At 43.5% G+C, this 24,634-nt stretch overlaps 1 protein-coding gene across 4 annotated transcripts in view; it reads right to left on the minus strand.

Annotated features, from left to right (window-relative positions):
• APC (APC regulator of WNT signaling pathway) overlaps positions 1-23,295 on the minus strand; it is a 317,483-nt gene extending 294,188 nt beyond the window's left edge. For all 4 annotated transcript variants that reach the window (XR_007505045.1, XM_049794815.1, XM_049794814.1 and 1 more), the window contains exon 1: positions 22,915-23,295. The gene's annotated coding sequence lies outside the window, so the exon portion shown is untranslated. The remainder of the gene's footprint in view (positions 1-22,914) is intronic.
• Between the last annotated feature and the right edge of the window lie 1,339 nt (positions 23,296-24,634).

Consider the following 24,634-nt stretch of genomic DNA (forward strand, 5'->3'; position numbering starts at 1 on the left):
TTTGCTAACCTCAGAATCTCATGTATCTCTGCACTGCCTGCTGACTCGGTCTTCTTGGCAGCGGTAGCTGCCCATTATAGCGTCAAGGTTACTGGCACCAAAGCTTTTACTCCAAAACTGCTGACAAGGAGGCTTCTGATGCCAAAAGTAAGTAAATAAGTAAATTCTAACATAATCAGCATTTTTTTTTGTTGGTGGTCTAGATCCTGGTGTATAGCACCTGCTGACAGCCAACAATTTTACCCAAATTTTACTCCACAGCCAAGCCTTTAATGACTAATACAGAGTAATCAAGGAGACTTTACATGAGCCCTTGGATCTCAAGTTCTGTGGGAAACAGCTTAGAAAGAGTAGACATTTTGAATGCACATCTTTCTGAGCAGAAAATACAGAAGTTGAAAACAATCTCAGTGAGACAATACAAGCATTTAGCTCCAGAAATCCCATTATTCAAGCGTGTACAGTGTTTCCTTTGCGGAATGTCTAATTCAAACACCTAAACCTCCACCACCACTCCCCACCCATAACTGAATTCTAAAAAAGCCTAACCAACAAAACAAAACCTAACAAAAAATAAAACCCGAACAAAAGAAGTAGTTCTGGGTTCAAAAAAACAACTTGTCTGTCTTATATCCCTTCTACTATAGTAAAAGAACGAAAGCTACTTAGCCCTTTATGGCCTATGCTTTGCACACCATAAATGGGAATTTTCTACTCGAAGAACTCCTAAACATGACAAAAAGAGACACTCCTTTCTTGGGCCAAGTTTTATGGGCACTGGAAAGGCACTACAGCAGGACTGATAAAATACAAACTTCTCTTTCAGAACGGAAGCTGATTTCTTTGTCAAGAAAATGAAACTCCTACCTATCCATTTGAAGCTTTTGCTGCATAGCAACATAACAAAATGGCCAGCATTTTCACCAAAAAAGCAGGTTGCAACATGATACTAAAATTTCAAATCAGGCACTAGGATCAGCTACAGGAAAGGTATTTCTTACTAAATAGGCAAGAGCAGAGTGAAGGACACCCACTTCCTTAGGCCCTTACAAGGCATTAAGCAGACTTCTGACAATGTTTCAAAGCTTTGGGAACTAGAAGTCAACATTTAATTGCAAAAATTAGTTCAAAAAATGAAGGCATGACAAATTGCTGATCTAAAGAACAAGCTTCTAGACCAATGTGACCAACCATCAAGAGGAATATGAGTACTAAAAGACTCTGCAACAAGAAAAACAATTTTCCATTATGTTTTCAAAACACATCCGATAATAGGATGGTGATTTGAAAACAAGTAACCCCAGAAAAAGATATATAATCTGAGCAGCACAAAGATATATAGACGGTAGCAGTGATGTACTTAAGCCACCTTAAAAAGGCAACAACGGTCTTGTGAAACAGGATGCCCTCTGTATAAACTATGCATGCCTTGCTAACAACTGTGCCCCTGAAGAAGAACTAAAAGACTGATAAGAAGGCAGCATCCTACCCCAGAAGGTACTGAAAGTTGCATAATTGCTAATGGGCATGAAGTCAGCAAAGATCTTCAGTAACTGGGGGAAGGTAAAGGCAGCAGGGGGAGATCAGGACCACCGACTCAATTCAAGACCAAAAAGTCATACCCACCCCACCCCTCCCTGCGCACGCGCTGTAGAATAAAAGAACACTGTACCTTTAATTCGAAGTGGGGAAAACTTCAGCCCAATAGAAACTGTGGCAGATAAGCAACTACCAATAAGAGTTCGGAGGAAGAACTTTGGAAACTAAATATGTAAAACTAAACTGCATAAACTGCTTGCCTGTTCAGGTATAAGGTGTGCTAGCTTTGTGGATTACCACCTAGCTCCCATCTTTGCGCAGACATGAATTGGAATAAAATACCTCTGCTCTGTGTGTACATTGGCCTTTTGCACACCGGGTAAATGACCCCACTTTTGGGACAACAGCAGCATTACACTACGATGGGACAGTGCTGACAGCCTTGCCCAGTTCATCTTGCTGCACCTGATGGGGAGGAGAGAAGCGAGTGGACTCCAGCATGCACCAACCTGTTATTAAGGGACTCTATTGGCTCCTCTCCTACAGTTAGGCGGTAAGCGACACAACAGTGCAACACTATTGGAAAAGAGGTATTTTCTGATAGATAAATAAGGGAAAAGAGAAAAAAAAAGTCTTTGAGGGAGTAGCAAGCATTTGGGGGGACATTTTGTCCCATTTGGGCTCTGCATAAGACGCATCAAAAGATACGCAGCAGTAGCATAATTTCGTTCCTACGCATTGCTTTTGTAACAAAGAGAGACATCCCTCATTTTGTTGTATGAAACACTGGGTTATTATTTCATTTCTACATGTTGTTTTGTAATGAAGGGAGACATCCCCTCATTTTGGTGTATGGAACGCTGGGTTAGAAGTGGTACTGATATAGGCAATGCTACTTCTCTGGAGACTTCCCTTTGTTCTCCCTTAGAAAGCACCTTGACAAACTGGAAAAAGTTTGGAGGGGATCCCCTGAAGAAAGATAAATTAAAAGCTTATTGTGCACAATGGTGGCTGATGTATGAATTGGAGGATGGAGAAAGGGCAGAGAATGGATTATTGAATTATAATATTATTTTACAATTGAAGTTGTTTTGTAGAGGGATGGATAAATGGGGTGAAGTTGCACATGTTGATTTGTTTTTAAGACGTGATCATGAAACACATAAAAACATAGAATGTTGATGGATGATGCTGATGGAATGTATTAGCAGCAACTATTAACAGAAAGGAAAAGAAAAAGAATTATTGTTTTGGAAAAGAATGTAAAATGAAGTGTGTTAAGGACACTGGGGAGGCTTAAGATGTGTAGATGTTTGTCCCAGAGGGGAATCTGGTTAAATGTAGAATGAAGAGATGAGAAAAGGAAATCACAGGATAGTAGTGAGAGTGAAGACCAGTCCACTTCCAGCTCAAGAGCTGGGAGTGAGAATTTTAGCCCAATCTCAGGGAGAATGAGGGGACAGCATCCCATTATGCAAGCTCCTTTAACACAGGCAATGAGGGTGGAGGGACAGCCAGTATTTGTGCATGTCCCATTCACTACCTCAGATCTATTGAATTGGAAGCAATCAGTGGGGTCCTATCAAGAAAATGTGGAAGGAATTCCCACAGAAAGAAAAATTATTTGCTGAATCCTCAGGAAAAAGGGGGCCAGAATCAAGTACTAACCTAATTCACTAGGGATATCTGACACTGAATGAAGGGGACAGGAAGAGAATATTGAGATTTCCCCAGCCAATCCCCTTGTTCCCATAAAGCTGGGGAGCGAAGCTATAAATCTCCTGATAGATAGCAGAGCAATCCCTTCGGTAGTAATTAGCTCTAAGGGGCCTTTAAGTAAAATGTATATGCCAATTGTTGGGGTCACAGGAAAGTGAGCTTTTAGGCCTTTTTTAAAACCCATGGAATGACAATTGGAAATACTACTTTGAGTCATTAATTTCTATATAAACCAGAATGCCCTCTACCATTTTTGGGACGAGACCTATTGTGTAAACTGAAAGCACAATTAACATTTTTTGATAAGTCTATTCTGCTACACACGCCTGAAGAGACAGCATGGAGAGTTCAGTTGTGTCTATTGACTGAAGAGAAACAAGAAGAGACCAGAATCCCAGAGGAAATTTTAGGTGCTGTAATACTTCTGGTATGGGCCTCCAAGAAACCTAGATGAGCCAAGAATGCTGCTCCAGTAAAAGTCAAATTAAAACCAGGAGCCCAACCAGTAAGAAAGAAACAATTGAAGGGATTTTTAGGAATGGGCAGACAGTGCTGACTACGGATTCCTAGTTTTAGACTGATTGCCAAACAGTTACATGCTGCTCTAAAAAGACCTGAGGGAATCTTGGAATGGACAGCAGAATGCTGTACAAGTTTTGATGAAATTAAAAGAAAGTTGATGGAAGCTCCCACTTCGGGATGACCAAATTTAAGAAAACCCTTTCAATTATATGTACATGAGAGACAGCAGGTGGCTCTGGGAGTATTAACACAAAAATTGGGAAATGAAAAGAGACCAGTGGGGTACTTTTCCAAACAATTGGGTAAGATCAGCAAATGTTGGCCTGCTTGCTTGAAGGCAGTAGCACTGACCATAACCTTGACTGAAGAGTCTCAAAAACTGACATTGGGCCAACCAGTTACCGTGTTTGTACCTCATGCTGTATCATCCCTCCTTGAGAACAAGAGGCATCGCTGGATTTCCCTGAGTAGATTAGCTAAATATCAAGCTGTGTTAGTGGAGCAAGATGATGTCACACTTTCTTTGATCTCCACTTTGAATATTCCCACCTTGCCCCCAATCTCTGAATCCAATTAATTGCAACATTATTGTCTAACCACTGTTGAACAAGTGTATTCCAGCAGACCAGACCTACAGGATGAACCCCTGTCTGATGCGGAAGTAGAGGTCTTCACTGATGGCAACAGCTGTATGCTGGAAGGAAAACAAAGAGCTGGTGTATTGGGTCTGGCTGAGATGAATTTAATTCTCCCCATAGCAGCCCCCTAGTGCTGTCCTCTGTATTGGTAGCTAGAAAGGTGTTGATTAACACATCAGTGTTTTCGCTGCCACTGAGCAGTGCTTGCACAGCATCAAGGCTGTCTCTCCAACATCTGCACCCTCCCTCCCCTCACCAGCAGGCTGGGGCTGGGCAAGATCTTGGGAGGAGACATAGCCAGGACAGCTGACCCAAACTGACCAAATGAATATTCCATGCCATATGACATCAGCTCAGCTATAAAAGTTAAGTAGAGGGAGATGGAAGGGCAGGTATTGGTTATTTTACATTCGTCTTCTGGAGCAACCGCTATGAGTACTGAAGCCCTGCTTCCCAGGAAGTGGCCAGACATTGCCTGCTGATGGGAAGTTCAGAGTAAAATCTTTTGGTTTCCTTTGCTTTCACATGCAACCTTTGCTTTCAGTTTATTAAACTGTCCTTATCTTGACCCTTGAGCCTTCTGCTACATTTTCTCTCCCCTGTCCAGTTGAGGAGGGGGAGTGATAGAGCAGCTGTAGTGGGCACCTGGCACCCAGCCAGGGTCAACCTACCACAGTCCTTTTTGGCACCCAAACAGGGACCCGACAATGGCAGTTTTGCATTAAGTGTGCTATAGCTATAGTAGTTATTAAGTGGCACGCTCCTGTGTGGGTCACAGAGTTTGTTGGCTGCTTTGCTTATCTCTATTTTGCTGAGCTTGGGAACGTGTTAATACAAGTAATAGTTACATGCTTTGTCCTAGCATTGATGGCCTTACTGTGCTGGGGGAGCTATTTTGTGGGGAGGATAAAGGAACTTGGGAACCTGCCAATACAATGGCTATGTGCTTTGCCCTGGCACTGATGGCATTGCTGTGCTGAGGGAGCTATCTTGTGGAGGAGATGAGGGAATACACCTCCCTCTCCCTACCTGAGACTGATGTGGACGGTTTTATTATGCAGGCTCCTGAGGTCCTTGTTCACCCTTATGTGAGCTGTTCAATATTACTAATTAATACTGGTGGTATATTATGGGTTTTGTGGAATCTGGTCTCATCCTGGTATAAGAGAAGACAACTTTTGGGTGAGGCAATACTGAAATGTGCCCTCAAGCAGCCAGTCCCTGGGTGGCAGGGTGTATGGAAGAATTTGGGCAGATTCCTAGGATGGTTATCACATCCTATAACCTGGGACTTTACACCTTAACAGGCAAGCAACCCTGGCAAACTGACACACCACCTGATAGAGGGATGCCTTGCCTACCCCAATGAAAACAAGCAGCTTCTCGCACTGTACTGGGGCCTGGCCTGTGCCTATCCAGCCACAGTTCAGCACTCTCAAGAGGACTATGGTTGAGGCAGGGACCCAAACTGCACCTGGGGACACCACGCTTGATATAGAGACCCAAACAACAACAACTACAGTAATTGGCCCAGTAGTGAAAAAGAAACAGTGGACAAGGAGATCAATGGGTCCATATCATTAATTAGTAAGAGAAGGATAAGGAGAAGAGGAAAGGTTTGATCTAGAAGCTGGTCCTTTCATAAAGAAATTGGAGGAAGGAGTGAGAGAACTTAGACAGGAAGCAGAAACTACCTGGTCCCTGACCTCATCAGAACTTCAAGACATGTGGAAAGATTACAGCCGCCAGTCAGGTGAGCGGCTTGCTGCCTGGCTTCTCTGATGCTGGGATAACAGGGCTGACAGTCAGCAACTGAAAGGTAAGGAAGCCCAACAGCTGAGATCCCTTGCTAGAAACTGGGGAATTCAGAGAGGAATTGGAAGAGGCAACAATTTGCAGTCTCTGGAGATGGCTCCTCTCAAGTGTGAGGGCACATTCAAGAAAGAACTTGTGAACTCCTCAGAAAAGTGGACTACTGCAGAGGAAGGCATCCAGTCCCTGAGAGAGTTAGCAGTGCTGCAAGTCACCTACAGTGATCTAGATGGTGATGAGGTCTTCAAAGATCCAGAGGATGTCCTGTGCACGTGGGCCACATGGAGGAAGGTGATTCAAGGTGCCCCAGCGTCATATTCTAACAGCTTGGCAGCGATGTATTGCCCGGATATGGATACACCAACTGTGGAGAGAGTGTCATCCTGGCTCCAAAACTTTGAAGAAAATCTCTGTATCTTCTCATCCCTACGGGACAGCGCCTTGGCTGTTAGGAACACTCCAAGAAATCAGTCCTCTCCTGACCTGATCAGAGGGAAAGAGAGTCCCAGGTGTATGCCACGTGGTACACTCTGGTTCTTCCTGTGTGACCAAGGGGAGGATATGATGAAGTGGGATGGTGAACCCACCTTTAAGGTGGAAGCCCGCGTATGTGAACTGAGAGGGAAGACAGCTGTTAAGAAGGGGTCACCCAAGAAGGCGGCTGGCAGTGTAGTTGCTGTAGAGACCCAAGAAAGCAATCAGTGATCTTCCAGGCATAGAACAACTGAAACCATCTCCCTTGATTCTGGTGAGGGGACTTCTGGTCTGGCACTGCAAGGGTCAGAGAGTAAATAGTCTGACAAGGAATAGCAGTAGAGGATCCCTGCTTTCAGCCAGGAGGAGTAAAGGGATGACCAGATATATCAGACTGTGTGGATGTGATGGCCTGACACATCAGACCCACAGAAGTATAAGGCTTTGGTAGACACTGGTGCACAGTGTACGCTCGTACCACCAGGGTTCATGGCACAGAACCCATCTGGATCTCTGGGGGGGACACAGGGATGCCAAGAATTGTCTGTATTGGAGGCTGAGGTGAGCTTAACAGGGCACAAGTGGGAAAAGCACCCCATTGTGACCAGCCCAGAAGCCTCTTGTATCCTTGGCATAGACTACCTCAGGAGAGGGTACTTCAAGGACCCAAAGGGGCACTGATGGGCTTTTGGTGTAGCCACTGTGAACACAAAGAAGATCAAACAGCTATCTCCCCTCCCTGGCCACTCGGAAGATCCCTTCATTGTGGGATTGCTGTGAGCTGAAGAACAGCAGGTGCCAATTGCTACCAGGACAGTGCACCAGCGGCAATATTGCACAAACGGAGACTCCCTGGCTCCCACCCATGAGCTGATTCATCAACAGGAGAGCCAAGGAGTCATCAGCAAGACTCACTCACATTTTAACAGTCTCATATGGCCAGTGCAAAAGTCTGATGGAGGGTGGAGGTTAACAGTAGACTATCGCAGCTGAACAAAGTGACACTACCACTGAGTGCTGCTGTACCAGTCACGTTAGAGCTCTAATATGAACTGGCATCGAAGTGGTATGCTACAGTTGACATTGCCAATGCGTTTTTCTCAATTCCCTTAGCAGCAGAGTGCAGGCCACAGTTTGCTTTCACATGGAGAGGTGTCAAATACACTGGGAATCAACTGCCCCAGGGGTAGAAGCACAGCCCTACCATTTGTCACGGACTAATCCAAACCACACTGGAACAGGGTGATGCCCCTCAACATCTACAATACATAGATGACATCATCGTGTGGGGCAACAAGGCAGAAGAAGTGTTTGAGAAGGGAAAAAGAGTAATTCAGATTCTTCTGAAAGCTGGTTTCACCATAAAGAAAAGCAAGGTCAAGGGACCTGCACAAGAGATTCAGTTCTTGCGAAGTAAAATGGCAGGAAGGACACCATCCTGTGCCTGTGGATGTGGTCAACAAGATAGCAACTATGTCTCCACAAGTTAACAAGAAGGAAACAAACTTTCCTAGGCCTTGAAGGGTTCTGGAGAATGCATATTGCAGGTTATAGTCAGTTTGTGACCCCTCTATCGAGTGACCCAAAAGAACTATTTTGAGTGGGGCCTTGAGCAACAACAAGCCTTTGAGCATATCAGACAGGAAACGGCTCGTGCGGTAGCTCTTGGGCCTGTCCAGACAGGACCAGATGTGCAAAATGTACTCTACACTGCAGCTGGGAAGCATGGTCTTACCTGGAGCCTCTGGCAGAAAACACCAGGAGAAACCCAAGGTCAGAAGCCCGCTATACCCCAACTGAAAAAGAGATACTAGTAGCATATGAGTAGACTCAAGCCACTTCTGAAGTTGTTGGTACAGAAGCATATCTCCTCATGGCACCACAACTGCCCGTGCTGGATGTTCAAAGGAAACATCCCCTCTACACATCATGCAATCAGCGCTACAAGGAATAAGTCGATAGCGTTGATCACCCAACAAGCTCAACTGGGGAAATCCAACTGCCCAGGAATCCTGGAAGAGATCATGGAATGGCCAGAAGGCAGAGATTTTGGAGCACTGCCTGAGAAGGTGGCTTGTGCCCAAAAGGCACCACTATATAATGAGTTATCAGAAGATGAAAGGCATTATGCTTTGTTTACTGATGGATACTGTCTTGTGGTAGGAAACCATCAGAAGTGCAAAGGTGCTGTGTGGAGTCCCACATGACACATCATTGAGGCCACTGAAGGAGAAAGTGAGTCAAGTCAGTTTGCAGAAGTGAAAGCAATCCAACTAGCCCTAGATATTGCAGAATGAAGAAAGTTGCCAGTACTCTCTCTATACTGACTCCTGGATGGTGGCTAATGCCCTATGGGGGTGGCTACAGCAGTAGAAGATGACCAATTGGCAGCACAGGGGTAAACCCATCTGGGCTGCTGCATTGTGGCAGGACATTGCTGCCCAGGTAGAACACATGGCTCTAAAGATATGTTATGTAGACGCTCACATGCCCAAAAGCCGTGCCACTGAAGAACACTGAAACAATGAAGAGGTAGACAAGGCTGCCAAAATTGAAGTAGCTCAGGTGGACCTGGACTGGGAGCAGAAGGGTGAGCTACTTGTAGCTCAATGGGCCCACAAAACATTGGGACATGTAGGGAGAGATGCAACATATAGATGGGCTCGTGATCGAGAGGTGGACCTGACCATGGAGGCTATCACACAGGTCACTCATGAACGTGAAACGTGTACTGCAATCAAGCGAGCCACAAGAGTAAGGTCTCCCTAGAACAGAGGGCAGTGGCTGGGTTTTCAATATGGAGAGGCCTGGCAAATTGACTACTTTGGACCACTGCCTCAAACATGCCAAGGCAAGCGCTACATACTCATCATGGTGGAAGCAACTACTGGTTGGCTAGAAACATATCCTGTAAACCATGCCACTGTCTGGAACACCATCTTAGGCCTTGAAAAGCAAAGTCTGTGGGAACATGGCACCCCAGAAAGAATTGAATCAATAGGACTCATTTCTGAAATAAACTCCTGGGCAAAGAAACATGGCACTGAGTGGGTATATCACAGCCCCTGTCACCCACAAGCATCTGGAAAGCTTGAGAGATATAATGGACTGTTAAAGACAATGTTGAGAGCGCTAGACAATGGGGCATGGAAGTACTGGGATACAGAAGCCATTTGGCTAGTTAACAGCAGAGGATCTGATAACCATCCTGGTCCGGCCCAAACAAAACCCCTACATACTGTGGGAGGAGATAAGGTCCCCGTAGTGCACATGGGGAAGTGGCTGGGGAAGGCAGTATGGATTGCTCCTCTCATGGGAAAACACAAACCCATTCATGGGATTGGCTTTGCTCAAGGACCTGGGTGTACTTGGTGGGTAACGCAGGAGTATGGGGAGACCTGCTGTGTGCCTCAAGGACATTTAACCTTGGGGGAAAAATAATCTGTGATGCGAGTTGTATGTTGTAGGAAGTAATGTAGCGGGAATGACCTGAACCACAGAAGAGTGAATTTAGCAAGGAACCAGACAAGTGCAACAGTGACCCAAGCCAAGCCAGTGTTGGTGCCCAACAACTGAACATACTGCTTCTTCTGTCTTGACCACTCATCTTGACAGATGGGGCCCAAGTCATAGCCTGTATATGAACATCTAGAGGAGTGGAAGAAGCCCATGGAATATCTATCTGTTAAAGGACAGGGGATAGTATTTAACAAGAACAGATAAATCTGTATGTTAGGTATAAAGGTGGTTTAAGTATGTAGTTTCAGTTGTTAAGTGTTGGTAAGGAAGGATTTCCGTAATAAGAATTAAATACAATGGAAGAGTTAGAAGATACATGTGTATTAAATTATGTGGGACCTAAGTATAACACAAATGGTACAGAATAAGGGGTGAAGATTGTATTGGGTCTGGCTGAGATGAATTTAATTCTCCCCATAGCAGCCCCCTAGTGCTGTCCTCTGTACTGGTAGCTAGAAAGGTGTTGATTAACACATCAGTGTTTTCGCTGCCACTGAGCAGTGCTTGCACAGCATCAAGGCTGTCTCTCCAACATCTGCACCCTCCCTCCCCTCACCAGCAGACTGGGGCTGGGCAAGATCTTGGGAGGGGACATAGCCAGGACAGCTGACCCAAACTGACCAAATGAATATTCCATGCCATATGACATCAGCTCAGCTATAAAAGTTAAGTAGAGGGAGATGGAAGGGCAGGTATTGGTTATTTTACATTCGTCTTCTGGAGCAACCGCTATGAGTACTGAAGCCCTGCTTCCCAGGAAGTGGCCAGACATTGCCTGCTGATGGGAAGTTCAGAGTAAAATCTTTTGTTTTCCTTTGCTTTTACTTTATTAAACTGTCATTATCTTGACCCATTTTCTCTCCCCTGTCCAGTTGAGGAGGGGGAGTGATAGAGCAGCTCTGATGGGCACCTAGCCAGGGTCAACCTACCACAGCTGGATATGCAGAGGTAACAAATGCCCAACCACTAGAAACTAAGGCACTGCCTAGCAACACTTCCACTCAGAAGGAATAGCACTGACCCAGGTTCTGGCATAAAGTCATGGAAAAAGAGTTAATATATACCCAGATTCTAAATATGCATTGAGGGTGGTACATGCACATGGGGCAATGTGGAAGGAAAGAGGACTGTTAAACTCACAAGGAACTCAAAATATGGGACCGAAATTTTGAGACTGCTGCAAGCAGTTCTCCTACCAAAGAAGGTTGCACTAATACACTGTAAAGCCCATGAAAGGGGAAATAGTGAAATTATAAAAGGAAAAATGGAAGACTAATTGTTTTGCAAAAAAGGCAGCTCTAAAGGAGCCAAAATTTGAAGAAGCTTTAATACCAAGGCCTTGTTTAGAATTACCAGCACCAAAATATACTGAGAAAGAAGATCAATTAGCAGAACAAATAGACAGCTCCAAAAATGAACAAGGTTGGTGTATAACACCATTAAAGCAATTATTGATTCCTGAAAGAATGATAGAAACTTTGCTCAAGAGATTACATCAGGAGCCACATACAGGAGAAGTGCACTGACAATAACTGCCAAAAGAAATCTTTTTGGACCAAAAATGCAAAGGGTAGCAGACATGGTAGTAAAAGAGTGCCCCATCTGCTGTGCTAATAATCAAAAAATCGGGAAAAAGGTTATAAAAGGAATTGTGAAACAAGGAATAACTCCTAGGGAATACCAACAAACAGATTTTTCAGATTTTTTTTTTTTTTTTACAACCTAGGTGTAACCAATATAAATATTTATTGGTCTTGGTAGATACCTTTTCTGGTTGGCCAGAGGCTTTCCCTTGCTGTACCAACACAGCTAGAGAGCTAATTAGAATCTTACTGAAGGAAATAATACTCCAATTTGGTATTCCAGAAAGAATCTCCTCTGATAATGTGCCTCATTGCAGAAGTGGTGCAAGGGATTTCTAAGTTTTTACAGATTAAGTGGTAATTACACACCCCTTGGAGGCCACAATCAAGTGGAAAGGTAGAAAGAATGAATCAAACTCTTGAACAACTTGCTAAACTGTGTGAAGAAACACACCTTAAGTGGACAGAAATTTTACCTTTAGCTCTTTTATGAATTCAAGTAACTCCTATGGTCAAAGAGAAAGTAAATCCTTTTGAGATTGTGGATGGGAAAGCATATCCCATGAATTTTTTTGAACAACGAAAGAGACCAAATGCATATAAAAGGGCAGGCTGATGTTAAAGAACATTTGATTCCTCTTTCACAGACTTTATCTTCACTGCACAGGTACGTAAATCAGAAGTTCTCCCTCCTGTTGGATATACCAGTTAATCCATTCCAACCAGGGGACATCATTTACATATGGACCTGGAAAGATGAACCTCTAAAGGAAAGGACCTTCCACTCTCATTTAAAACCTACACTGTAGTCAAAGTGGAAGGAATTGACTTCTGGATTCCTTACATGCGAGTGAAAAGAGCACCAGAACCAGATTAAGAAAAGTGGAGAGCCACACAGACTGGGAAACTTAAATTTCAGCTGATCAGAGATCGTTGAACTTTGTGAGAATGAAGAAGTTGATTATTATAATATCCCATTTGGTACAAGCTCTAGGTCAAGAGAATTCAGTTTTACAGCTTATCCAGTCCTTTAGGTGAATCCAGAATGTTAGCAGCGTAAACGCTTGCCTCCCTCCACCTGAGTTGGCAGACAATCCTTTAAATTGGGGAATATTAACTTTAGACTTAGAAAAAAGTTCTGAGCAACAATTGAAGTAGGGTGGTTAAATAAAATATTACACGGAATAGGATTCTCCCTTACTAGATGGTTGGCAAACCTAATTAAAACTTTGATCGCTGTTGTAATTTTTACAATTGTACTTTGTGTTGTTTTAAGTTGTATCAAGAGACTGGTTTTACAAGTCACAACTAGAGCATATATAATGATGATAAAACAAAGTAGTGAGACTTATAAGACTCAAATGAAGAGATCTCAGTCTCAAAGGGGGAAAATGATGTACTTAAGCCACCTTAAAAAGGCAACAACGGTCTTGTGAAACAGGATGCCCTCTGTATAAACTATGCATGCCTTGCTAACAACTGTGCCCCTGAAGAAGAACTAAAAGACTGATAAGAAGGCAGCATCCTACCCCAGAAGGTACTGAAAGTTGCATAATTGCTAATGGGCATGAAGTCAGCAAAGATCTTCAGTAACTGGGGGAAGGTAAAGGCAGCAGGGGGAGATCAGGACCACCGACTCAATTCAAGACCAAAATGTCATACCCACCCCACCCCTCCCTGCGCACGCGCTGTAGAATAAAAGAACACTGTACCTTTAATTCGAAGTGGGGAAAACTTCAGCCCAATAGAAACTGTGGCAGATAAGCAACTACCAATAAGAGTTCGGAGGAAGAACTTTGGAAACTAAATATGTAAAACTAAACTGCATAAACTGCTTGCCTGTTCAGGTATAAGGTGTGCTAGCTTTGTGGATTACCACCTAGCTCCCATCTTTGCGCAGACATGAATTGGAATAAAATACCTCTGCTCTGTGTGTACATTGGCCTTTTGCACACCGGGTAAATGACCCCACTTTTGGGACAACAGCAGTATTACACTAAGATGTCAGCAATTTGAGGCAAAGTTGAAGTTCTTTGCAAGACTGACATCTGAATTTAGATCTACAAAGACAGCACTACTATGACCTGCATCCAAGAGGAACAACTGAGGATCTCAGTATTTTTATTCAGATACTGTACACACAAAATTAAACTTAGTAAGATTATGATCTTGTTTAATGAAACTATTTTGCTCCATTTTCAAAAGGAATGTCTTGTTTCACAGTTTAATGAATCTTAGCCTATTCCAAAGGATGTTATACATACACAAAGCAATGGAGGTAACTGTTGTGACTGAAGTGACATTTTCATGCAGTTAAAAAAAAACACACAAAGAACCTGTTGCACTTTCCAACATACTGTTTTCAGATGGTTCAAGCCAGCAAGGAATCGATTACATTACTAAAATAAATCAAAGATAAATTAGGCATTTTCTACTCCAGAATTTTTTTTTAAATACAGAAACATTTTAAATGTTTAAATTAGCAATGATAATTGAATGTTTCACTGTTTCCATTATCATTCAAACAAAAATAAAAGCTATTACTTTATCACGCTATTAGAAGAAACCTTGACCATTAAAGCATCTATTAGGATAACAAGTAGCATGACTGTTTCTTGTAGAACATGAATGTATCTGCTCAAAATCTTACAGCAGAGCCTCATGAAAAGCTTATTCCTAGAGTTACTACATTCTAGGACAGTACTGTTACCAGGTCTGAAATAACACTTCTAGAAAAATCAGGAACTGAAAGACTCTAATCTCTGAACTACTAAATTCCAATATAGGATTAACTAGACCTTCTCCTTCCCTCAAACAAAAGCACTGAAATACAGGTACAGCTATATACTCACCTCAATTTTAACTTGCTCTACAGCACACTCCTTTGTTTCTCTTAATTACAACATCTAACTACTCTTCTACCATCAACACCTTTTCCTATATTCTCCTTCAAATCCAAGCACAACTGGCACAAAAAGCAACATTACAAACTTCACAAGCTTGGCAAATCAGTCACTTCTGAGAACAGAGATCAGCTGCAAGGTAAGACATTGTAAGCAAGAACTTTACACCCACAGTACAGTAAGAGCTACCTGTAACAAACTGGAGAATCATCGTTATAATGATTGAATTGTAGGGAAGAACGAACCCTATCAACTCTATCCCAGCAGAGGCCACATATTTATTACAAAGGCTAGTTATGAAAAACGATTAATTATAAAACCCCCAAACAAGAAAAACTCTTCACAACAACAAAAATCTCTGCACACTACATGTCATATTTCTTTGTTTTTAGTAACACCCCTCAATTTCTAGGAAACAATTACAACACAAAGCCACATTACATAGAACTACTAGGTTAGACAAACTCTGTGTAATAATTCTGATGTAGTAACACTTTGCTCCTGTCACTCTGAAGATTACTCTATTTCTCCAAGGATAACCCAAGTAGTAACATGGATTCAGATCTGTTCTGCTGTGTATACTTGAATATAAAGTCTGTGACCAAAGACGCTCACAGGATTTTTGTCAAAAAAAGTCTTGCAAAGACAATCTGATGCATAATTTCCACTAAAGCCATAGGGATACATTTAATATTACAGTACTTCTGATTTTCACCACCATGTTGGAATCTCATTTCTTATTTATATAACCACATCCTCAGTCTACATTTTTATTCACACTAATACTTAACTGACTTGGGGGAATATGGGAAGGTAAGAAAAATACTGCTGTATAACAAAAAAAAAAATCCCCCAAACACAAGAAACCCAAAACACAAACAAATAAACATCAGGAGACAAACTGAAATAAGGAGCAGGAATCCACTTCTGCATACACAGTGACAGCTGTAAGTTCTATCCTGACATACTTATTCAGACATTCAAATAATTTTATTAGAATCATTTAGGTTGGAAAAGACCTTTAAGATCATCAAGTCCAACAGTAAACCTAACATTGCCAGGTCCAGCGCTAAACCATGTCCCTAAGCGCCACATCTACCTGTCTTTTAAATACCTCCAGGGATGATGACTCAACCACTTGCCTGGGCAGCCAGTTCTAATGCCTGAGAATCCTTTTGGTGAAGAAATTTTTCCTAATATCCAACCTAAACCTCCTCTAGTTCAGCTAGGGGCTGTTTCCTCTTGTGCTGTCACTTTTTACTTGGGAAAAGAGACTGACATGCACCTTGCTACCACCTCCTTTCAGGTACTTGGGAACACCTTATTGCTCTCTACTCAGCCTCCTTTTCTCCAGGCTAAACGACCCCAGTTCCTCAGTCACTCCTCATAAGACTTGTGCTCTACTAAGACCCCTCATCAGCTTCGTTGCTCTCCTTTGGACACGCTTCAGCACCTCAGTGTCTTTCTTGTAGTGAGGGGCCCACAGCAGAAGACAGTATTTGAGATGCAGTCACACCAGGGCCGAGTACAGGGGACTATCACTTCCCTAGTCCTGCTGGTCACACTATTTCTGATACAAGCCAGGATGTTATTGGCCTTTCTGGCCACCTGGACACACTGCTGGCTCATATTCAGCCAGCTGTTGATCAACAGCCCCAGGTCTTTTTCCGCCAGGCAGCTTTCCAGACACTCTTCCCCAAGCCTGTAGCACTGCATGGGGTTCTTGTGACCCAAGTGCAGGACCCAGCACCTAACCTTGTTGAATCTCATACAACTGGCCTTCGCCCATTGACCCAACCTGTCCAGATGCCTCTGTAGAGCCTTCCTACCCACAAGCAGATTAACACTTCTGCCCACTTTAGTGTCATCTGCAAACTTACTGAGGGTGCAATCAATCCCCTCATCCAGGTCATTGATAAAGATATTAAAAAGAACTGGCCCCAATACTGAGCCCTGGGGAACACCACTTATGACCGGCCACCAACTGGATTTAAGTCCATTCAACACAACTCTTTGGGTTTAGCCATCCCGCCAGTTTTTTTACCCAGCAAAGAGTACACCTGTCCAAGCCATGAGCAGCCAGTTTCTCCAGGAGAACGCTGTGGGAAACAGCGTCAAGAGCTCTACTGAAGTCTAGGTAGACAACATCCACAGCCTTTCCTCTCACCTACTACGCAGGTCATGTTGTCATAGACGGATATCAGGTTAGTCAAGCAGAACCTGACTTTCATAAACCCACGCTGACTGGGCCTGATCACCTGGTTGTCCTGTACATGCTGCATGATGGCACTCAAGGTGTTCCACTCCATAACATTCCCCAGCACCAAGGCCAGGCTGACAGGCCTGAGTCGCAAGTCACCCCGCTAACTAAACAGGGAGTTCGCAATCCAAAGACAAACTCCAGTAGAGTCTGTAACAAAGAAAGCCAGAGGGGGCTTGAGGAGAACGCTTCTTATTGATCAAATGAATTTCAATTTCTAGTATATAGAAAAAAAGTCGGAATCTTATTCAAAGAAATACCAGCAAAGCACAACCAAGCCATAAAACTCAATCTATGACTCAATTAGCTTAAAGTTGTCCTGGTTTCAGCTGGGGTAGAGTTAATTTTCTTTCTAGTAGCTGGTATAGTGTTATGTTTTGCATTCAGTATGAGAAGAATGTTGATGATACATGGATGTTTTCAGTTGTTTCTAACTAGTGTTTAGACTAAGTCAAGGATTTTTCAGCTTCTCATCCTCAGCCAGCAAGAAGGCTGGAGGGGCACAAGAAGTTGGGAGGGGACATAGGCAGGATGGCTGACCCAAACTGGCCAGATGGGTACTGCATACTGTGTGACATCATGCCCAGTATATAAACTGGTGGGGGGATGGCCTGTGGGGGGATGGCCTGGGAGGGTGATCGCCGCTGGGGAACTAACTGGGCATCAGTCAATGAGTGGTGAGCAATTGCATTGTGCACCACTTGTTTTGTATATTCCAATCCTTTTATTAGTATTGCCATTTTAATATTGTTATTAATAGAACAGAAATGAAGAAACTAATAATGATAATAAAGTGCTCTTATCTCAACCCATGAGTTTTACTCCACACACCCACCCCACCCCCGTTCTCTCCCCCATTCTTTTGGGTGTGGGGGGGAAGTGAGTGAGCAGCTTTGTGGTGCTTAATTGCTGGCTGGGGTTAAACCATGACAAAGTGAAAGGACAATGAGACAAACTAGGCATGTTTGAGCAATATAACTAAATTTCTGTATAAAAATTGTTTGGTTATTGGATTGTTTAACCCAATAAGAAAAATTATTGCTTAGTTCTAAAGAGATTCTTAGCTGAAGCCCTTTAAATGAAAGAGCAGCAATGTGAGATCTCCATAGCAGGGGTTTCAGAGAGGAGAAAAAGCTCATGTGATCCCGAGAACTTTTTTGCATTAATAAAGGGAAAGCCAACTCACACAATTTATGCTTTCATGATTTCTTTGCACTCTTGTTACACAACAATGAGAAGTCCTAGTTTCCTTCCAGTTCTCTCCACATGCCAGTTACTACAAAAAGGCCAATCTACTAACAGCCAAATTCAGTTTTGTGAAACTCAGCACTTTTCAGAATCTATTTAAAGCAACCAACACTCATACCAGTAACTGCACAAATAAGAAAGCTTTTTATTGATATCCAACTTCCAGAAAAAATACACAATTTTCACTCAAAGTATTTAATCTATGTGTGAAAAGCTAAGCCTTACATAATGCCTTACTGTGTCGCCAGAGTTCTATTGCAGGATAAGAAAAAGTTCATCTCTTCAAAAAAACTACAGCATTAAAAGAAGCATCGTTATACTATCTCAACACAAGCCTAAATTCTTTCTATTTTGAACTGTAAAGTCTACATAAGGTCTCTGTTTCCATTAGAGGTTACTATTCTATCAATTTGCAGTTAAAATGCACCCCTGAAGAATAACACTATGCTTATGAAAGACAAATCAAAATGCTATTGATCCTTAAACTCAAGGTCTTAGTTTACCATTTCAATTGAGAAATCAAACTACTTGTGCTCTAATACAACTGCATTTACTAATTTGAAAGAAACTCTTGTCTATTGAACTTTATTTCTCACCTTCTGAAAATCCACATGGAAGTAATGGCATAATGAATTCTCTCTGATCTCAGACAGCATTTATGTTTTTAATATTTCTGATTTCCACGAGTGATGACTAACATTAAAGCCATCATCCTCTAACAAAGACACAAATGAACATACTCATGGAACCCAATTAATCTTTGGCAGTCAATTCAAATTAGCGTATACTAGCCTTGTGACCATGACCAGCAAGCAGTATCAGATGTACTGCTATAGCAGCACATGGAGATAACAAAACCAACCAAATAAGTATTATTCTTTTTAACCTTTTTGGGAACTACCTACCTCTCCCATAACTGTCACTGAAACATAGCATCCCTGCTGAATATAGACCTCTGATACTTTGAGCAAATGGTTACTGTGTAGCAGCTTTATCGCCCAGCTACAACTGATGCAACATGATGAAAACTTTCAACTAAAACTGAATGGCAATCATACAACCCAAGTTCTACAACAGCACAGCATTACTTGCCATTGAAATCACTATCACAGGTTATTTTAACACTGTTTTAACAAAGTCATACTTGTAGCCATGATTCAAGTTAATTAGGATCAAAATCCCAACAGTGTGGGTTATTAAATAACATTAGAAGTTATGTATGTGAATCTGAAGGACTCAAAGCCAAGACTATACAGTAGAAGTGGTTTTGCTTTGCTCATACTGTTAATAAATGGATGATGAAAACAGTATGAACATGAACAGCAAACGACTAAAAGATCCATTTAAAGATCAGTTACAACTACTTCCCAGCTGAGTCCATATACATTCATTTAGTACAGTCATACTGCATTTTTAAACTTACAATGTAGACTTCATTGAAAGCTAAGCTCATAAAATAATCTTGATACACTTTTTTCTTTTAACATTTGTAACACTGATACTGTCATTAAAAGATGAAAAGTTAGCAGTGTATGTTTTATTCACCAAGCTGGCTACCTACATAATTCCAGTCCATTAAACCACTGCTTATTCCATTACTATCCTACAAGTTACTATAAATGATACCATGAAAACATGGTACCTTGATACAAAAAAAAGAAAAAGAAGCATTGCTTTCTACTGTTGTGTTGATGTACAACAAAAAAAAGGATTCTTACCCTGAGTTTCAGATAGTGCAAGAGAATACCACAGAATTAATGGATTTCTACTGTATAATGCTATGAAACAACTTCTACAGCATAGTTTGAAAGTGGAAACAAAATGCACATTATCCTAAATCAGTGCTAAACTTTCACTTGCCATTCATGATATTTCAGAACAACTTGCTACCATAAAATATTTCCAAAAGCATATATATATAAAAATACCTGTGTGAATGATTACGTTTATTGCTACTGAGCTGCTTGAACAAACAAGTTAACTACTATAAAACAATCCCAACTAAAGAAAAGAACAAATTTTCAGTCTAGCCAAAATAAAGACAGCCAAATAAAAATCTTCTTTCTTGATCATTACAGGATTAAGGAAGTTTAATTGTTAACTATGCTATTTAGTTTTAAATACAATCATAAAGGGATATAAATCCCTTACTCTAGAGATTATCTAGATATAAGGAGATTCTAGAAATAATCTAGAAGTCTTTATAAAAGTAAATATATATACACACACACCCCACATATATTTTTGAAAGCATACACAAGGTACTGTAAATACAAAATGCAGGTATTCATTGGGGCCAACGACTATTCATGTAGCACTAATAAAGACCAAAACAGAGTATTAAAAACTTTGTGCATACATTGGCACAGCACATTGCTGATGGTATTCGTTGTAAATTTTAAAGAAACTGTAGTTATAATGTTAGTTACTTGACGAACATTTTCTGCAACAGATGCCTAGGTATCAAAACTTGACATATGTCATGGTTTAACTCCAGCCAGCAACTAAGCACCATGCAGCTGCTCACTCACTTCCCCCCCACACCCAAAAGGATGGGGGAGAGAACGGGGGGGGGGGGGGGGGAGAGGGGGGTGTAAAATTCATGGGTTGAGATAAAAGCACTTTAATAGAACAGAAATGAAGAAACTAATAATGATAATAATAACAATATTAAAATGGCAATACTAATAAAAGGATTGGAATATACAAAAACAAGTGGTGTACAATGCAATTGCTCACCACTCATTGACTGATGCCCAGTTAGTTCCCCAGCGGCGATCACCCTCCCAGGCCATCCCCCCACAGGCCATCCCCCCGCCAGTTTATATACTGGGCATGATGTCACACAGTATGCAGTACCCATCTGGCCAGTTTGGGTCAGCCATCCTGCCTATGTCCCCTCCCAACTTCTTGTGCCCCTCCAGCCTTCTTGCTGGCTGAGGATGAGAAGCTGAAAAATCCTTGACTTAGTCTAAACACTAGTTAGAAACAACTGAAAACATCCATGTGTCATCAACATTCTTCTCATACTGAATGCAAAACATAACACTATACCAGCTACTATGAAGAAAGTTAACTCTATCCCAGCCAAAGCCAGGACAACATACTTGAGCATGGATTTCATTGCATGGAAATAAGACACATGGTAAGACATGTTCTTATGTTCAATAGTGTTTCCTATTGCATTATTTAGAAATAAAATATTTCATCAACTATATCACCATTTGGATTTCCACAGTTTTGGGGTTTTTTTCCTTTATACCCCTAAGTATAAACACCTTCCACCAAATAATTATTTTTTTTTTTTTTGAAACCTAAAGCATCCAAGGAGAGCAAGTACTTGCAAGATCTTTCTCACTGGACAGAACTATTCTATAAATAGTCTTCACCGTAATTAAAGGAAAAAATATGCATAAAGGAAGTTGAAGCTGAAGCATAACAATGATCTCATGACATTCACTTTAAAAGTAATGTTTCTTGAGTGCTTAGGATTGGTTGAATCCATCTGGCATACCATTTTTTTCAAACACAGTTTAAAAATATAAGGTTACAGCACCTGAATAGGAAAAAGGTTCAGTTTCTCTGCATTTCAATTAGTAACCTAATGTTAACTTAACTCTTGCCATAGGCTTAACTTACCAAAAGGTTAGCAGTTCTCCTGAAGCAAAGCTTTCAATCTGTGTTTCTCCACTGGTCCTTAGAAAAATCTCTCTTGTTCAATCAGTACTTGGTAGGAACAAGTACACGAAAACAGTTTCTGCAGAACCTTAATTTATTTTTCGGAAAGTTCAAAGTTTCTATGACAGCTTTATCAAAAGGCTTGTCTTTCCAGTTTTACAGGTCACTACCATCCTATTGTTTATTATGAAGGGGGTCAAGGCAACAACAAAGAAGTCCATCATAAAGTTTAGTAACTTGCGTCTTCACTTCTCCATTACTCTGCAGCTACACAATGAAGCCGACATTTACAGAAACCTGAACTATTCTACTTCACACTCAATCACTTCTGAAGCCCTGAATGACAGCTGAGGCTAGACTGACTTCAGAAACTGAGGCTGTAGTCACAGACACCTGTACAGATCCACCCCTCAATACAAGAGGTCAGAGAGGACACATAACAGAACAAATAAGCCCTGCTAATACCAAGTTTTGAAGTTAGACTCACCTAACAGTTAGAGGAAAGTTTTTGCAGGTCAAGGACTTTAAATATCTTTTCAAACAAGACAGCAGCTGAGCTCTTCCTAAAACCTAGTCACTGGGCCTTAACCCTATTGCCTTCATGTTCCAGTGGTATTTTAGCTACCTAATATCTGAATACTTCAAGGCAGATTTTGAAGAACAAAACCACTAAGTGAAGTCAAATAGCATTATACTACCACACACTCAAAAAAAAAAAAACCAAACAAAAAGCAAGGCAAGCAAGCCACTACCGGCTTTGAGTAACACCCACGGGATCAGGCTCCTTCTGCCTGGGGGGCTGCAGCTACGGGACTCAGCCCTGTGCCAGCGCGGCGACCCGCCGCCGGGGACGAGGGGCAGGGGCGGGCGCCTTCAGGGAGAAGCGCACACAAGCCTGCCCCAGACGGAATCCTGGTTCAAACCCGCCCGGGGCTGCCGCTAGCGGGGGCTGCCCGAGAAGGGCCCGGTGAAGCGGGCAGGGTCCACCGGGGCCGGCGCTTCGGCCGACGGGCACTCACCTGTCCGCCTTCCTCTCCCCGCCCGGCAGCGCCGCCGCGACTCCTCCGACGCCTCCCGCCGCTGCCGCCACGGGCGCGGACCCGCGAGCTGCGCCTCCTCCCCGGGGCGGCGTGAAGGGGCAGCCGGCGGGCGCGCATACGGGGACAGCCGCTCCCCCTCCTCACCGGCGAGGGCCGGCCTCTGCCCCGTCTCCCCAGCTCCTCATATCCCCGCGGAGGGCTCCGGGACAGCCCGGCCACCGCCCCAGCTCCTGCGCGGGCCCAGACCCTGCCCGGCAGCCGCCTCCCTCGGGCGCGCCTCAGCCGCGACGCCGGGGCCCTCTCCCCGCCAGCCCAGCCCCCCCAAACGCCCGCCTCACTGGCTTCCCCTGACCTATCGCCCCGCCGCCATCTTGCCCGAGGGGAGAGGAGAGCGCGCAGGCGCAGTCGAGGAAGTCCCAGCCGCCGGGGCGGCGCGCATGCGCGAAGGCGGGAGCTCCCCCGCACCCCTCCCGCTGGCGCACACCTGCCGCGGGGGGAGGGCTCGGCGGGGGCGGGGCGGGGCGGCGGGTACCGGTTCCCCGCCGCCTCCCAGGCCGCCTGTCGCTTCCGTGGCTTCGCGCCGGCGCCGGGGCCCGGGCTCGGGCCCTTTCCTCGCACGGAGGCCCGGAGCGGGGCGGCGTTGCGCTGACAGGGCGAAGTCGCCGGGCGGTGAGAGCCCGAAGCAGTGCTCGAGTGCTTGCAGCAGAGCAGAGGTACTCCCGTGTAGAGGGGTGTGGCCTGGCTCGACTGCGGAGAGTAACGTGCTGTCACGTGTCGGAGAGGCAGGCCAGAAACGCCACTCGCCCTGGCAGAAAGCTGTGTGCCCACGGGCAGCCAACTGTGGAAGCTGGAGGAAAAGGTGGGATGTACCCCCTTCCCTTCTCTGTGTGTTTATTGGGACCCTCACCCAGCAGTCAGCCAGGCACTTTCCCTTCACAGAAGATACGTTCTTCCCTGTCAGCCCATGTTTGTCCATGCGCTCGGTGAGCTTTAACATAAATGGTTCAGCCTCACAGCGAGAGAGGTCAGTGTCTCCGGTCTCTCCTTCTCAAGGTGGGCTCTCGCATGCCCTGGGATGGCAGACAAGCTTTGGTGGCCAGGCCCCAACTGTAAGGATGGGTTGTACACCACAACCAGTAGTTACGGAGTTTCATAGATGAAGTCCTTCATCACTTTTAGCTGAATGTCGCCTGGTTCAGGTGACTTTTTCCACTTCCAGGTGACAGGCTTATACACCCAGTATTTTACTTCCCTGTTCGGGCTCATACTTCCTGTAAAGTTACTTCAGGTGGATACAGTTCTTCCGGCCTCCCCAGTGTGAAGCCCGTGTGGGGTTATGAATCCCCAGCACCCCCAGCTGCAGTCAAGGGCAGACAACGCTTTGAGCTTTTCTGTGCTAGCTTTGCCATCATTGACACACACTCCCCCAATACCCCTTTTAGACTTTTGTTGTTAAGCAATCTCACCAGTTTCATAACTACCTTCTTCCTTTTGATGTAGGTAAAGGCCTTTTTACTACCAGTTTGAGCATCCTTTGCAAGGCGCTCTTCAAATAATTTTTCAGTCCTCTTCATTTCCTCCTTAGATTTGACCTGCAGTGCAGTGTTTTACAGCTTTCTGTTCTCCTCATTTGGGCCTAGACAGGTTCTGCCCCCTTGTTAGTATCAAAGGAATTGCCTTGCCAAGCCCTCTCTCACTC

The sequence above is a fragment of the Accipiter gentilis genome, chromosome Z (genome assembly GCF_929443795.1).
Source record: "Accipiter gentilis chromosome Z, bAccGen1.1, whole genome shotgun sequence".
NCBI lineage: Eukaryota > Metazoa > Chordata > Aves > Accipitriformes > Accipitridae > Astur > Astur gentilis.